The sequence below is a fragment of the Leucoraja erinacea genome, chromosome 3 (assembly GCF_028641065.1).
Source record: "Leucoraja erinacea ecotype New England chromosome 3, Leri_hhj_1, whole genome shotgun sequence".
In the NCBI taxonomy this organism is placed as follows: domain Eukaryota; kingdom Metazoa; phylum Chordata; class Chondrichthyes; order Rajiformes; family Rajidae; genus Leucoraja; species Leucoraja erinaceus.
Window position 1 is genome coordinate 27,869,416 of NC_073379.1, and position 15,482 is coordinate 27,884,897.

The window sequence follows — 15,482 nt, forward strand, 5'->3', positions numbered from 1 at the left end:
GGAATTAACACTTGCCGACACTTTCTTACTGTCTAGTCCCTACAAGGCTCATCCATTTGGTCAAAATAATTTGGACAGGTAAATTAAGAGATTGAAAGAGAATGTCCTTTAAATACTATAACAACATTAAAACACATTTAGGCAGGAACACGGACAGGAAAGGTTGAGAGGGATATTGGCCGAACCTGGGCAGTTAGACAATATGTGCAGGAGGAGGCCATTCGGCCCTTCAAGCCAGCACCGCCATTCACTGTGATCATGGCTGATCATCCCCAATAAGTACCCCGTTCCTGCCTTCTCCCCATATCCCCTGACTCCGCTATCTTTAAAAGCCCAATCTAGCTCTCTCTTGAAAGTTGGTAGTTGGCATGGACATCTTAGTCGGCATGGGCTAGTTGGACTGAAGGGCCTGTTTCCTTGCCGTATGACCATTTCTCTATCCAGGCCTACTCTGTGATGCACCTCCAGGCCAAGGAGATGTCAAAACCATCAAAGAACACGCTTGCCCTCTGTTTAAGCTTCGCCGCTTAAAAATAACACCAGCGATCGTGTGCCAATGTACATAATTAACTCATTGCTGCCTGGATTTCTGCATTGATTGCCAGCGACTGCTCAAACCACCTGTGCAACACTTTGCACACCCCCCTCCCCCTTGTGACCAGGGTCAATGAGGGGAGAGGAGGTGGGGGGGGGGGGGGGGTGAGAAAGGAGATCCCACAGAAACAGAGCCCACTCTCAGGGGCATGCTACATGCAGTGTCAGCTGTTGGTTGGGGGAAGGATTGCAAACTGTCCGCTCGGCCAAAGCACGGCTAATTATCAACACCACTTGGGATGAAGTCTCACGCCAGCTATTTTGGGAGCATTGTGCCATCGGTCAGAGAAGCTGTCAAGATCTGTAGCTCTTTATGATTGGATATTTCAGGCTGATGAGAGTGTGGCATGAACTGACTGCATTGGAATTAGGAAAACGTTCAAATATTAAAGGGACATTCACCAGCTGAACTCAGGGGTGGAAATGACCATAAGATTCTAGGCATGATCCAAGTTTTAGTTACCTCGACTTTACCTTATTTTTACTTTACTTTAGTTTATTGTCGTGTGTGGCAAGGTACAGTGAAAAGCTTTTTTATCCAGTCAGCAGAAAGACTACACATGATTACAATTAAGCTGCCCAGAGTGTGCAGTTACAGGATAAAAGGAATAATGTTTAGTGCAAGATGCAGTCCAGTAAAGTTCAATTAAATTTAGTCTGAGAGTCTCCAACGAGATAGATGGTAGGTCAGAACCATTCTCTAGTTGGCGATAGGATGGTTCAGTTGCCTGATCGCAGTTGGGAAGAAAACAGGCCCTTCGGCCCACCGGGTTCATGCTGGCCAACGATGACACATACACTAGTTCTATCCTATACACCAAGGACAATTTACAGAAGCCAGTTAACCTACAAACCTGGATGACTTTGCAAAGTGGGAGTAAACGGGAGCACCCAGAGAAAACCCACGTGTTCACAAGGAGAAGGTGCAAACTCAGGTCTCTGCCACTTCTTCTTGCTTATGGCGTGCACAGCCTAATGGGCCTGTCCCATTTCGGCAATTTTCAGGCGACTGCCGGCGACTGTCAAGTCGTAGCAGGTCGCCGAAAAAAAATGGCGACTGGAACAGCGACTGTCAGACACACACACACACACACACACATCGCATCCTTCACCAGTCAGTTATTCAGGCGGGGCACAGGGCAAGCTGGGGAGCGCTGTCTGAGTGAAATTCACACGGTCCAAAGCCAATGTGATATAGACACACACCATGATGAACAGGAAGGATGGCACTGTAATTAAGATGGTGAAAGCACTGTGTACGGGAAGGGTCACGTAAGTCCTTTAAAAGAGGGGGGGAGAAGGGGGAGACGGGATGGGGGGAAGGGGTGGAGACAACTTTTAAGAAACCAGAGATACACGGCTGTGAAGCTCGGCGGACATTAACATTACCGGCCCATTATCCTTGGTTCCGAAAACTACTGTTTAAGTTTTTTTCCCCCAATGACCCAATGAAACTAACCTGTCAGCACCGGCTACAACCTATGACAACCTACCACCTCCTGGTGACCCACTACCACTGCACCTACGTCAAGAGAATTCTCGCTACTCTCCATGGCGTCAAAATTGTGGTCAACAGCGAACATGTGGTGGCCTTGTGGCGACCTCATAGTCTCCTGTAGTCACCTAAAATGGCCCATAAAGTTGTAGATCAAGTGTAGACATCCTGGCCAGGACATCATCAGTTACTGAGTGGATGGCTTTGATGCCACCAGGGAAAAGCCTCAGTGAGCAGTCATTCACGATGTGTTGGATGGTCTGGTCTGGATGTCCGCAGTCGCAAGCAGGGCTGTCTGTCATCCCCCACTTATACAGGTGATGAACTGTTCTTGCATGAAGGGTGCGGATTCTGTTCAGGGTTAGTCATTGCTTGCGATGGAGGCCAAAACAGGGTAGTTTTACTGGGGTCTGTGATTACCTCTCCGTAGTTGGTGTTGGCATCTTTCCAGGCTCTGCCCCACTCAGTCTTAGAGTCAAAGTCTTCCAGGGATTTAACAGAAGACCAGAAGGGTTCAAGCGCATGTTGGGCAGATTGTTCAAGTCAGCATGGATGGGAAGGTCAGGGTTAGCCTCGATGGTGCACCAATCTTTCAACATCCCCTCCCTTCTGCGTATACTGGGAGGGGCGATATGAGAGAGGACAGGGAGCTACTGCAAGGGTGTTGACTTAAGCGTCCCTGTGATGACCCACATTGCAGAGTTAAGGACAGTGTCAACTCGTTTGGTGTGGCAGCTATTAGCCCAAGCTGTTGAGCAAAACTCAGCTATTGAGTAGACTAGGGCTAAACTTGCGGTACAGAGGGATCCCCAGCTGTTGCCTGCAAGTTTCCTGATGATGTTGACCCTTGCTTTTAGTTTATCAGCCACCCTCTTCAGGTGTTCACGATAGGTGAGGGTACGATCCAGGGTGACTCCGAGGTACTTGGGGAATTTTTCATTCTTCACCGGCTTACCACAAAAGGACACTTGGTGCTTTGCATTGGCGAGCCGATTGCTGAGGTGAAAGGCAGTGACAGTTGTCATAGATGGGTTAGAGCAAAGTCACCAGAAGGTGAAGTACTCCTCCACACTCTTCAAGTCTTATAATAATAATAATAATAATAATAATAATAAGTTTATTTATATAGCACATTTATAGTCAATTTTCATTGACCCCAAAGTGCTTTACATAATTTAAAAATCAGTTCCATACAAAGCATAAAAATGGGTTAACAAAATAATAAAATGCATAAACAGGACACAACATGTAACATAAACATCCACCACAGCATTCATCACTGTGGTGGAAGGCACAAAAAAGTCTTGGGTTAGCACTCTGCTGATATCTTCAAGGGCAACTCCCTGGTAGGCAAGGGCAATGTCATCTGCATATGCAAACTTCCTGGATGAGGTAGTTGGCATGTCACTCACATAAATGTTGAAGAGTAGGGGAGCTGGGAAAGAGAGCCCTGAGGGAGACCATCATTCAGGGTCCTGACAGAGGTGCTCTGGTTCCCAAGCGAGACCCTAAATCTGCAGTTGCTGAGGATGGATGAGGGGGCATGCATGGCGGTTTGGCACTTCAAGATTCCGGAAGCTTTCAGCAACAGACCGTGTCTCCACACGGTGTCATAAGCTGATGACAGATCGATGAGAGCAACACCAGTTTACAGGGCACGTTGGAAGCCAGCCTCTATATTGATGGTGAGGGCAAGGACTTGATCTGTGCAGCTTCTACCAGGTCTAAAGCCAGCTTGCTCTCTGGGCAGAACAGGTTCTACCAATGGATAAATCCTGGCAAGCAGGAGGCACTCAAACAGCTTGTAGGATGTGCACAAGAGGGAGATGGGTCGGTAACTAACTGGATCATCAGCAGGTTTCCCAGGCTTGAGGATAGCGATGACTTTAGACTCTCTCCAGGCCTTAGGGATAATTCCACTACAATGGGCATGGGTGCACCAGTTGCATCCATGGGGACCAAGGTTCCTCAGAAAATCCAGGTAGATCCCATCAACTCCTGCTGCTTTCCCAGCTTTAGTAGAGGACAGGCCTTTGTCTACATCAACTGGATGTATGGATTAGAAAGGGGGCTTGAGGATGGTGAAGAAGACATGGACTTTGTCAGGGTCCGTCTCACTTCTTGTCGGGCTTCTTTGGAAGTGGCGACCTTTGAATTTGACAGCAGGCGAGAGCTACAGCATTTGCTGGGTAGATTGTACCGGGCAGGAGCAGCTGAACCAAGATGAAGAAGGAGAGTCCAAGCCTTCCTGCTGGAGTGCGTAAAATTCAAGTCATCTACAGCCTCTTGCCAGCGCTGACGTCTTGCTTCATCCAAGGAATCTAACAGTTCTGTGGCAGTATCTAGGTCGCCTGTGGCCTTATACTGCTTCAAGAGGTCTTCTGATTCAGGGAGCCAGCAAGGAGTGAAGTTTTTACGGAAGTTTCTAGGAACGTACTTATTTGCTGCAGCCTTCAGGATCGTGCAGAAGCACTTGTAGTAGGTATGTTACAAAACTTACCTTCAGCGGCGCTGCAGTTCTGCCACTGGCCGTGTGCGCGACTTTGGCGCTTTTGCGGGGGGGGGGGGGGGGGGGGGGTTTAAAATGGTGCGTTTTTTTTCCTATCCCTGTCCTGGATATATTTTCGCGGAGTGCAAGCTTTTGCTGAAGAATTGTTCCGACGGCCATTCTGTAATTATTTTATTTTAATCGTCCAACAATTTCAGCACTGGAGTAATTTAAAAATCAGCTTCTAAAGCCGTCAACATCGACAAAGGGGACGGATTTCACGTACGGGACAGGTAAAGGAAAGACGTTTATTTTACATTATAAACGTGCTTCTTTGGATGCCATTAATCCACATTTTATGTTGCGAAACGGTGATTTAGGACCCATACGAACCGGCAGTATTTTCCCTGCCGATATGGGGTTTAAATTCATTGCAACCACAACGTTCCAAATGATCGCGTTCCTCAAAAACCCACTCGCAAGATGATTAAAATGGCCATTAATTTATGGGAATTAAACACTAAATTCCTTCCATTTGGCCTATAAATCCATGACAATGAGATTTAAAAATCATGTTATATTGTGAATTCTTGTGTGAATGTTATTTAGACACTTAGGTTATTTAAAAATGTTAATCTTTTCTTAAGAAATGGATAGATGTTTAGATCTATTAATTGAATTTTGTAATTAGCTACAATTGGGTAACTAACTAATTATATTCTTTAATTTCAGGTCATCCAAGTAAGATTGTTTCATTTTTGTTTCAGACTGCTTCAATCTATAATAACTGAAAATTTCTTTCAGTTCTCTTAATTTTTAAGAAAGTTATGGGCTTTTGACTGTCCTTGATCACAGCTTTTGTGTTGTCAATGGAAAAGCAATAGGGAACAAGATGCTAATTTCCGAGTATGAAAATGGCTATAACCTTTTTAACACTGAAGATATGAAAGTGAATTAGGTGTCAAATTAAACTTCTTTTTATGCTTTATCTGATGGGATAAATTGCAGACTTGATTTTTAAAATCTCAAAATTTCGTAACATTGCTACTTGTAGTGAAACCTGTCCAATCTGCTTTCCTGAAGTTCCAGCGTGGGAGAGGCGTGGATGAGATGACAGGGATCTGTACACCAATGTGGATCAGAGCAGGTCGATGTTGACTATGGGGTAAATGAACCACGTGAAGGTTGCAATCTTAAGGCAGCTGGCACTGTCAGGCAGCAACTCTACCATTGCACCACTGTGCCCCTCCCCCCGCTACAATATAGGTGGAAGGGGACGAGTGGGGGAGGGGAAAGAGACTTTTAATGAGTTGTGAACATGCAGCGTTGCAAGGTTGCAACCTTGGACACATAGCGGAGAGATCTGGAGAAGGATCTCGACCCGACCCATTGGGCAGAATAAACTGGATTTTCTGATAACATACTCAAACAGAGAACCATGAATTAAACATAAATTTATATATTAAATTCTGAAAGAAAGCTGTGCAATAAAACAAAATATTATTGCAAAAACATAATTAGAAGTTTAAAAAAACAAGTCCACAATAGTGCAAGAAGTTGGGTCGTAATAGAATTAGAACACGGAACTGCAGGTCCTGGTTTACGAAAAAAAGAGCTGCCCCTCCTCCCAGGTTTCTCCCCCTCTCCTCTTTCCCATTACAATCAGCCAGAAAAAGATCTCCACCCAAAACGTCACCTATCCATAATCTTCAGAGATTCTGCCTGACCCGCTGAGTTACTCGATCACCTTGTGTTTTTGTTTTGGGTCGTGATAGAACCTTCGTTCTCCAGATGAGATAAACCATTTTCTTATTGATAGGACAGAAGAAGAGAAAGGGATTGTAGGTTAATTTGGCTTCGGTAAAAATTGAAATTGTAATTTGTCTCAAGTGTGCAGGATAGTGTTAGTGTATGGGGTGATCGCTGGCCGTCGCAGACTCAATGGGCCAAAGTGCCTGTTTCCGCACTACAGTATATCTCTAAACTAGACTAAAAACGCACATGGTGCCTCGTTATCACTGAATACAATGGATCGTGCTTGTAAACCTGACGGAAAAGTGAATGTGTTCCTGTCATTATAATATTGATGTGGTGCTGAGCAATCCAAGGGCACACAGGAGATGCTGTCAGCACTTATTGTCTGCACTGTCGTTGCCAGGTATACTTCATAAAGGAAAAGCTCAGTGGATTCTATGAAATGGAAACATGTTGTGACGTACAGGATTCAGTGTATGCGCACACACACACACCCGTTAAATGTTGGACCGCACATTCGTTCTGTATGCTTTCTTTTTCTAATCGCGTTATATACAGTGATACAGTATTTGTCGGTCTGACCAATCTCGACTCAACTCCTGGGCAAGGAGAGGTAGTCTCACATAAAAGGACAGAAAGTGCTGGAGTACCTCAACGGGTCAGGCAGCATCTCTGGAGAACATGGATAGGTGACGTTTCGGGTTGAGATCTTTCTTCAAATCTCTGCGCTATGTGTCTAGTCCAAAGTAGAATTGATCAGATGGACCAACTCTCCTCCCCTCTGGGATGTCAGTGAGCCCAATGCACTAGTCATAGTCATACAGTGTGGAAACAGGCCCTTTGGCCCAACTTGCCCACAACAACCTACTACTAGTCTACACTTGTCCCACTTTCCTGTATTTGGCCCATATCCCTCTAAACCTGTCCTATCCATGTACTTGTCTAAATATTTCTTAAATGTGTGATAGTACCTGCCTCAACGACCTTATCTGGCAGCTCATTCCATACACCCACCACCCATTGTAATCGTCCCATTACTGAAAGGATATGGAGGCTTTGGAAAGAGTGCAGAAGACTAAGTTACAGAGATAGGTTGAATAAGTTAGGTCTTTATTCTCTGGAGCGCAGAAGGTTAAGGGGGGACCTGATAGAGGTCTTTAAAATGATGAGAGGGATAGACAGAGTTGATGTGGACAAGCTTTTCCCTTTGAGAATAGGGAAGATTCAAACAAGAGGACATGACTTCAGAATTAAGGGACAGAAGTTTAGGGGTAATATGAGGGGGTACTTCTTTACGCAGAGAGTGGTGGCGGTGTGGAATGAGCTCCCAGTGGAAGTGGTGGAGGCAGGTTCATTGGTATCATTTAAAAATAAATTGGATAGGCATATGGATGAGAAGGGAATGGAGGGTTATGGTACGAGTGCAGGCAGGTGGGACTAAGGGGAACAAAATTTGTTCGGCATGGACTTGTAGGGCCGAGATGGCCTGTTTCCGTGCTGTAATTGTTATATGGTTATATGGTTATAAGACGATTACAAGAATGCTGTCAGGATTGGAGGGCACTAGCTGCTTGGGAAGGTTGGATAAATTTGGATTCTTTCCAGTGGTGCATTGGAGGCTGTGAGTCAACCTGATATAAATGTATGAAATTATGAGAGGCATAGATAAGGTAGATAGTCAGAATGTTTCCAATGGTGGAAATGTTAAATACTAGAAGGCATACCTTGAAGGTGAGAGGAGGTTGAAAGGAGATGTGTGGAAAGTTTTGTTTTTACAGTGTGGCAAATGCCTGAAATGTACTTCTGCGGGAGGTGGTGGAAGCACACGGGACTGCAAGATAACAGAGGCATTTAGACGGACCCATGAATAGACAGGAAAGAGGAAAAGACACCACGGCATACTGCAGCTCAAAAAGCAAAACACAATGGCTATTTTTCCTGATCGTGTGACACATATGTTTATTAATCCTGTGTTTAAGAAGGAACTGCAGATGCTGGAAAATCGAAGGTAGACAAAAGTGCTGGAGAAACTCAGCGGGTGCGGCAGCATCTATGGAGCGAAGGAAAAAGGCAAAGTTTCGGGATGAAACTCTTCTTCAGTCTGAAGAAGGGTTTCGGCCCGAAACGTAGCCTTTTTCCTTCGCTCCATAAGTGCTGCCGCACCCGCTGAGTTTCTCCAGCACTTTTGTCTACCTTTTATTAATCCTGTGTACTGGTATCTGTTAGTCTAATAAGAGCACTGGATATAGACATGTGGGAGCAGTTGGGATGAGTTAAATTAGTATAATTGTCGGCCTGTTTGCGTGCTAGCTGTTCTATGTTCTCGCACAGCAACCACCCGATAAATCTTTTCTGCACCACCTTACGTGCAATCATATCGTTCTGTAACAGTGGAGGGGAGGAGCCAAAGAAGTTTAAAAGTTTGTGCATAGGTGAGAATTCGATGTTTATCAGGCCTGACAGCATTATGGGGCTGTCCCACTGTACGAGCTAATTCAAGAGTTCTCCTGAGTTTACCCTGTTTCAAACTGGGAGAATTACGGTAATAGCCGCTCATAGGTACTCGGGGCTCTCGTGGACATTTTTCAACGTTGAAAAATATTCACGAGTCTTCACGAGCTTACCGCGTTTCCCGTGTACCTGCCGTTAACGTTACAAGCCGCTAAGAGACGTCCCGAGCTCTGACGTAGCCGCTACGTCTACCTACGATGCAGCTCTATAGGAGAATCGCTCGGCCACAATTGAAGTATTGCTTGCTGTTCTGGTTGCCCCATTACAGGAAAGATATAGAGGCTTTGGAGGGAGTGCAGAGGAGGTTTACCAAAATGCTGTCTGGATTAAATGCTTTCAACTATAGGGAGAGGTTGTATAGACTTGGATTGGATTCTGTAACATCGGAGATTTAATAGAAGGATGTAAAAGAATAAGAGGCATAGATAAGGTAGATAACTGTTTTCCCCAGGATGAAAATGTCCAACACTAGAGGGCATAGCTATAAAGTGAGAAGGGGAAAGTTCAATGGAGACATGCAGGGCCAAGTTTGTTTTTTTACACAGAGAGTGGTGAAGGCCTGGAACACATTGCCAAGAGTTTTGGAGGCAGATACAATAGTGTTGTTTAAGAGGCGTTTAGATAGGCATATGGAAGTACAGGGAATAGAGCAATATGGATCATGTACAGGCAGATGAGATCAGTTTCACGAGGTATTATGTTCGGCACAAACACTGTGGGCCTTTGTCTGTTCCTGTGTATATGGTCCACGTACTATATAAGCACCTTGCTTTAGTATTCAGCATGGAGAATGACACAAACAAGAGTGTGATCGGTATGGGGTATGCCAAGCACCAAGGGCATTTTAAGATCCAGAAGGAAATGGTCTCAAAAAGTCTTGATATACAGATATTTACATCTTCCTTAACCACAGGTGAGGTCACAGAGGACTGGAGAGGAGCCAAAGTTGTTTGTTTCTTTAAGAATGGAAATATGTATAATTCATGAAATTATAGGCCAGTGTGCCTCACATCAGTAGTAGGGAAACTGTGGTGAAGTATTCATACATTTTGAAGAGAATAGGTTAATTTTGAGGAGGTGACAATGGTGAATGATGAGGATAATGGTGCAGTCCAGATTAATTTAGTTTAGAGACACAACATGGAAATATGCCCTATGGCCCACTGAGTCCACGCTGACCAGCAATCACCTGTACACTAGTTTTATTCTACACACTCGGAACAATGCATAGAAGCCAATTAACCTACAAACCTGCACGTCTTTGGAATGTGGGAGGAAACCACAGCACCTGGAGGAAACCCACGCGGTCCCTGGGAGAACATATAAACACCATACAGGCATCATTGAACCCAGGTCTCTGGCAATGTAAGGCAACAACTCTACCGCTGTACCCATTTGACGATCCAAAAGATTAAAATGCACAGTTTTTATGGTAACTTGGTAGTTTAGATTCAGAACTGGCTTACCCATAGGAGATAGAGGGTAATAGTTAATAAGGGTTTCATTCTGGCTCTAGATCTATGACCAGTAATGTTCCACAGTGAACATGGAATAGAAGAGGACAAGTACAGGCCCTTCAGTCCAGAACACAGTATTTGTGCCGAATATGATGCCAAGAAAAACAAACTTCATCTAGCTGCCCTCCTTCCATATCCATATGCCTATCTAAAATCCTTTTAAACACCACTATCATATCTGCCTCTACTGCCATCCCTGGCAGCGTGTTCCATCACTCTCTGTGCAAAATATTTGTCCCCCACATTTCCTTTGAACTTGCCTCTCTCATTATAAAACTATACTCTCTAGTCCTTGACATTCAATTTATTAAAGAGTGTTAGGTCCTGGAACACACTGCCAGGGATGGTGGTGGAACCAAATAGCTTCTATTCTAATTGGGAATCATGTTTGAATGGATATTATGGGCCGAAGGGCCCGTTTGTGTGTTCGTTCAATAGTGTGATGACCAGAGTGTAGCCCCCTCTGGCCTAATTTATGCTTAGTAAAATGGTGCCACAACCGCCCTAATTCCATGCCTAACCTAGTAACGGCCAAAAGGCCCAATGCCATATGCTTTCTTCATCACATTAACTCTCAATTTAATGTTTTCAATATTCTCCAAGTTCAAGCAATTCCAGTTCCCTAACATGGCTTGCGAGGAGCTGAACCTGGACACAGTTTCCATAGGTGTAATCATCAGGGACACCTGCAGTTACCCCGACTTCCCACATGCTGCAGGAGGAACATTACATCATTCTACCTGCTATCACGACTGCACTGAAACAAGATACACAAGAATTGCACACAACAGGTACAACAAATTGTCCCTTTACCCGCCCAACTCTCCTCAGACTCTTGAGCCAAAAATTCACACTTGCCCTCAACATTGTACTACCCCTCAACACAGCCTCCCTCCCAGCATGGCCACTCCGCTACATCTTACTTTCTTTTTATTTGCTGTTCTTGCTTTTGGCTCTGCTCCAACCTGAAATGGATTGGATTTTCAGAAGCCCTTTAATAAAGTGCCACAAAGAGGTGGTTGAACAAGATGAGAGCTGATGGTATTAGAGGGACGATACTAGAATGGATTGAAGATTGGCTGATTGGCATAATACCAAGAATTGGAATAAAGGGGGTGTTTTCTGGTTGGATGCCGGTGACTAGTGGTGTTCTACAGGGGGTTCCACGCAACCTTTCTACATCCACCCTATCTAGGCCTTTCATTATATGGTAAGTTTCAATGAGGTCCCCCGTCATCCTTCCAAACTCCAGCGAGTTCAGGCCCAGAGATGTCAAACGCTCATCATACATCAACCCAGGTTCATTCTCGTAAACCACCTCTCGAACCTCTCTACCGCCAGGATATCCCTCCTCAGATCTGGGGCCCAAAATACTCAAAGTGCAGTCTGACCAGCGCCTTATAAAGCCTCAGCAATACATCCCTGCTGATATATTCTATCCGTCTTGAAATGAATGCTAACATTGCATTTGCCTTTCTTACTATCAATGCAACCAGCAAATTGACTTTTTGGGAATCCTGCACCAGCACTCTCAAGTCCCTTTACACTTCTGATTTCTGAACCCTCTCCCCATTTAGAAAATAGTATATACCTTTATTCCTTCTCTTAAATGCATGACCACATACTATGCTACCCGAAATTGCATCTGCTACTTCTTAGCCCACTATCCCAACCTATCCAGGCCCTTCTGACTAAATGTGTTGGAAGGAACTGCAGATGCTGGTTTAAACCGAAGATAGACACAAAATGATGGAGTAACAGCGGGGTAGGCAGCATCATAAAATGCTGGAGTAACATAATTCTCTGACATTTTCGCCACCTCAGAGATCTCACCACTAACCACATCTTCCTATCTCCACCCCTTTCCGCCTTCCGCAGAGACCGTTCCTTCCTCAACTCCCTGGATAACTCATCCCTTCTCAGCCAAACCATCCCCTCCCCAGGTACCTTCCCCTACAACTGCAGGAGATGCAGCACCTGTCCCTATACCTTCTCCCTTGACTCTTTCCAGGGTCCCCGACAGTCCTTTCAGGTTAGGCAGAGGTTGACTTGCACCTCCTTCAACCTCACCTACTTGTTCAAGATGTGGACTATTATACATCGGCGAGACCAAACGTAGACTGGGTGATCGTTTCGTAAACTTAGTCAGCATGGTTTACCTGATCTCCCAGTTGCAAACACTTTAATTCCCCTTCATATTCCCACATTGACCTTTCTGCCCTGGGCCTCCTCCATTGTCAGTGAGGCTAAACGCAAATTGGAGGAACAGCATCTCATATTTTGCTTAGGTAGCTTACAACGCAGTGGTATGAATATTGATTTCTCTAACTTCAAGTAACCCCTGCATTCCCTCTCTCTCCATTCGTCCCCTACCCAAGTCGCATCAGCTTCTCGTTCTCATCTATCAAACAGCTGACGTATCATCATTACTTTTTTGCATATCTTTGATTCATTTGTTCTATGTCTCTCTACATCCCCATCATTTGTTTCCTTCCCTACCCCCGACTCTCAGCTTGAGAAAGGCTGTTAGAATATACAACATGAAAAGTAGTGGACCAACTTCAACCAACTGTTCAAACCTCCCATTGCCCATTTTGTCCCATCTATGGCAGCATCATGACATCTTTTCCTCATGGCTTCTGAAGAGGTCAACTTTTCTGACAGGCGCAGCTTTAACCTGATTTCTCGTTGGCTCCATCCAATATGCTTTGACCTGGGTGGCTGTTGTTTCTCACGAACCTGTACTCCAGCGTCAATACCAAAGAGAAGAGTTGCTATATGGGTACAAACTTCGCCGAGACCTGCCTTGCAATCACAGTGGGCACTATATATCTAGTCATTTGTCCCAGTAACCATGGCATCAATGACTTAGAAGTCACGCAAACAGCTTGCCAGTGCAGAACCTGGAGTACGAGGATAATTGAAAAGAATATAGAAAAAGTTGTTAAAATAGCTTCCAATAAGTAATAGCATAAACAAATGATAGAAAACGTACTTTTCCATACACCACTCGTAAGTATGGATGATTATTTGGGATATATACACTAATGTCGTGTAGCCAACCATTTGCAAACTGATTGTAAGTCTCCGATGTACGCCCGGAAATTATTTGCTGCATATGGACTGGGCCTTGAGATGAGGTATGCAATGGTGTCCACGGAATTCAGTCCTGGCAGTTGGGAGATTTTTCACGGGATTTTTCAGCTTCAGGCACTAAGTAAGGGTCAATGCCAACCAAGGAGACTTTTTGGACATATCATGCGTGCTCCTCAGTTGCTAGATTGGAAGCATACTGCGACAATTAAACGGATGCTGGGATGGAAAACGGGCCTGCTGTACTGGAAGCCATAGTAAATGCCTACCTGAAGTTCACCACTTGTACTCTAGAAGTGGGAACAGTACGGGTCAGGGGTCATGACCTCGCCTACCGTGCAAGGGCCCATTTCAATCTCCCTATTGCCCATTTCAATTTACCATTTACCTATTGCCCATTTCAATCTCCCTAAAGGGAGGTTTCACGGCAGTCGGGTCACGACTCATGATCCGTACTGTTGCTACGCTACTCCAAATGGAGTACACGCGATGAACTGCAGGTAGGCACTTACCATTGTTTCCAGCGTAGCCGGTCCGTTAAAACCCGCCGACAATGTCAATTTTTGCGCTGTAAATAATTATGGAAATCGGGATAAGCGTGAGAGACATTTAGCCTACTTCAGAATTCCAAAAGTGAGGAGAAATGACGGTAGATAGAAGCGAGAGCTGAAGGGACAACAACAGCCAAAGTGTTTAAGAAGGAACTGCAGATGCTGGAGAATTGAAGGTACACAAAAAAGCTGGAGAAACTCAGCGGGTGCAGCAGCATCTATGGAGCGAAGGAAATAGGCAACGTTTCGGGCCGAAACCCTTCTTCAGACAGCCAAAGTGCTTAGCGAACATTGGACGTTTGCTCACTGCATTTCATCAACTAAGGCATTATTTGTGTTTTTTCTTGATTCCTTTGGCATCTAAAAAGTTTCAGAAGTGATAAATCTGGCTGTAAATTTTTTAAATCGCCCATGGTTCTCAAGTGGGTTTTTACATACAAAATGAAAACGCATCTGAAGAAAAATTTAGCCAGATTTATCACTTCTGAGACTTTTTAGATACCAAAGGAATCAAGAAAAAACACAAATAATGCCTTACTGTGAGCAAACGCGATAATTCCCAATATTTTCAATTCCGATATCTGCACAGCCAATGTTTACCAAGCACTTTAGCTGCTGTTGTCCCTTCAGTTCTGCTTCTCTTTACCTACATTTCGCTTCACTTTTGGAATTCTAAAGTTGGGTACATGTCTCTCACACTTACCCCGACTTCCACAATTTTTTTCAGCTCAAAAATTCAACATTTTGGCAGTTTTTAACAGGTAGGAAAGTACGCGTTTCTTGCATTAATAACATATACCTGAAGTTACGGATGTCCTCCAGATGGATTAAGCGGCTCCGTGCGTCAAGCCCGATGACCCAGTGACCTTACGTGCAACCCCCCTATTGCCCATTTCAATCTATCTATTGCCCATTTCAATCTCTCTGAAGAAGGGTTTTGGCCCGAAACGTCGCCTATTTCCTTCGCTCCATAGATGCTGCTGCACCCGCTGAGTTTCTCCAGCATTTTGGTGTACCTTCAATCTATCTATTGCCCATTTCAATCTATCTATTATCCATTTCAATCTATCTATTCGGGGTTGGACAGGCTAGATGCAGGAAGTTGGATTCTTAGGGGGTTGGACAGGCTAGATGCAGGAAGATTGTTCCCGATGTTGGGGAAGTCCAGGACAAGGGGCCACAGTTTAAGGACAAAGAGGAAATCCTTGAGGACCGAGATGAGGAAAACATTTTTCACGCAGAGAGTGGTGAATCTCTGGAACTCTCTGCCACAGAAGGTAGTTGAGGCCAGTTCATTGGCTATATTTAAGAGGGAGTTAGATGTGGCCTTTGTGGCTAAAGGGATCAGGGGGTATGGAGAGAAGGCAGGTGCGGGATACTGAGTTGGATGATCAGCCATGATCATATTGAATGGCGGTGCAGGCTCGAAGGGCCGAATGACCTACTCCTGCACCTAATTTCTATGTTTCTATTGCCCA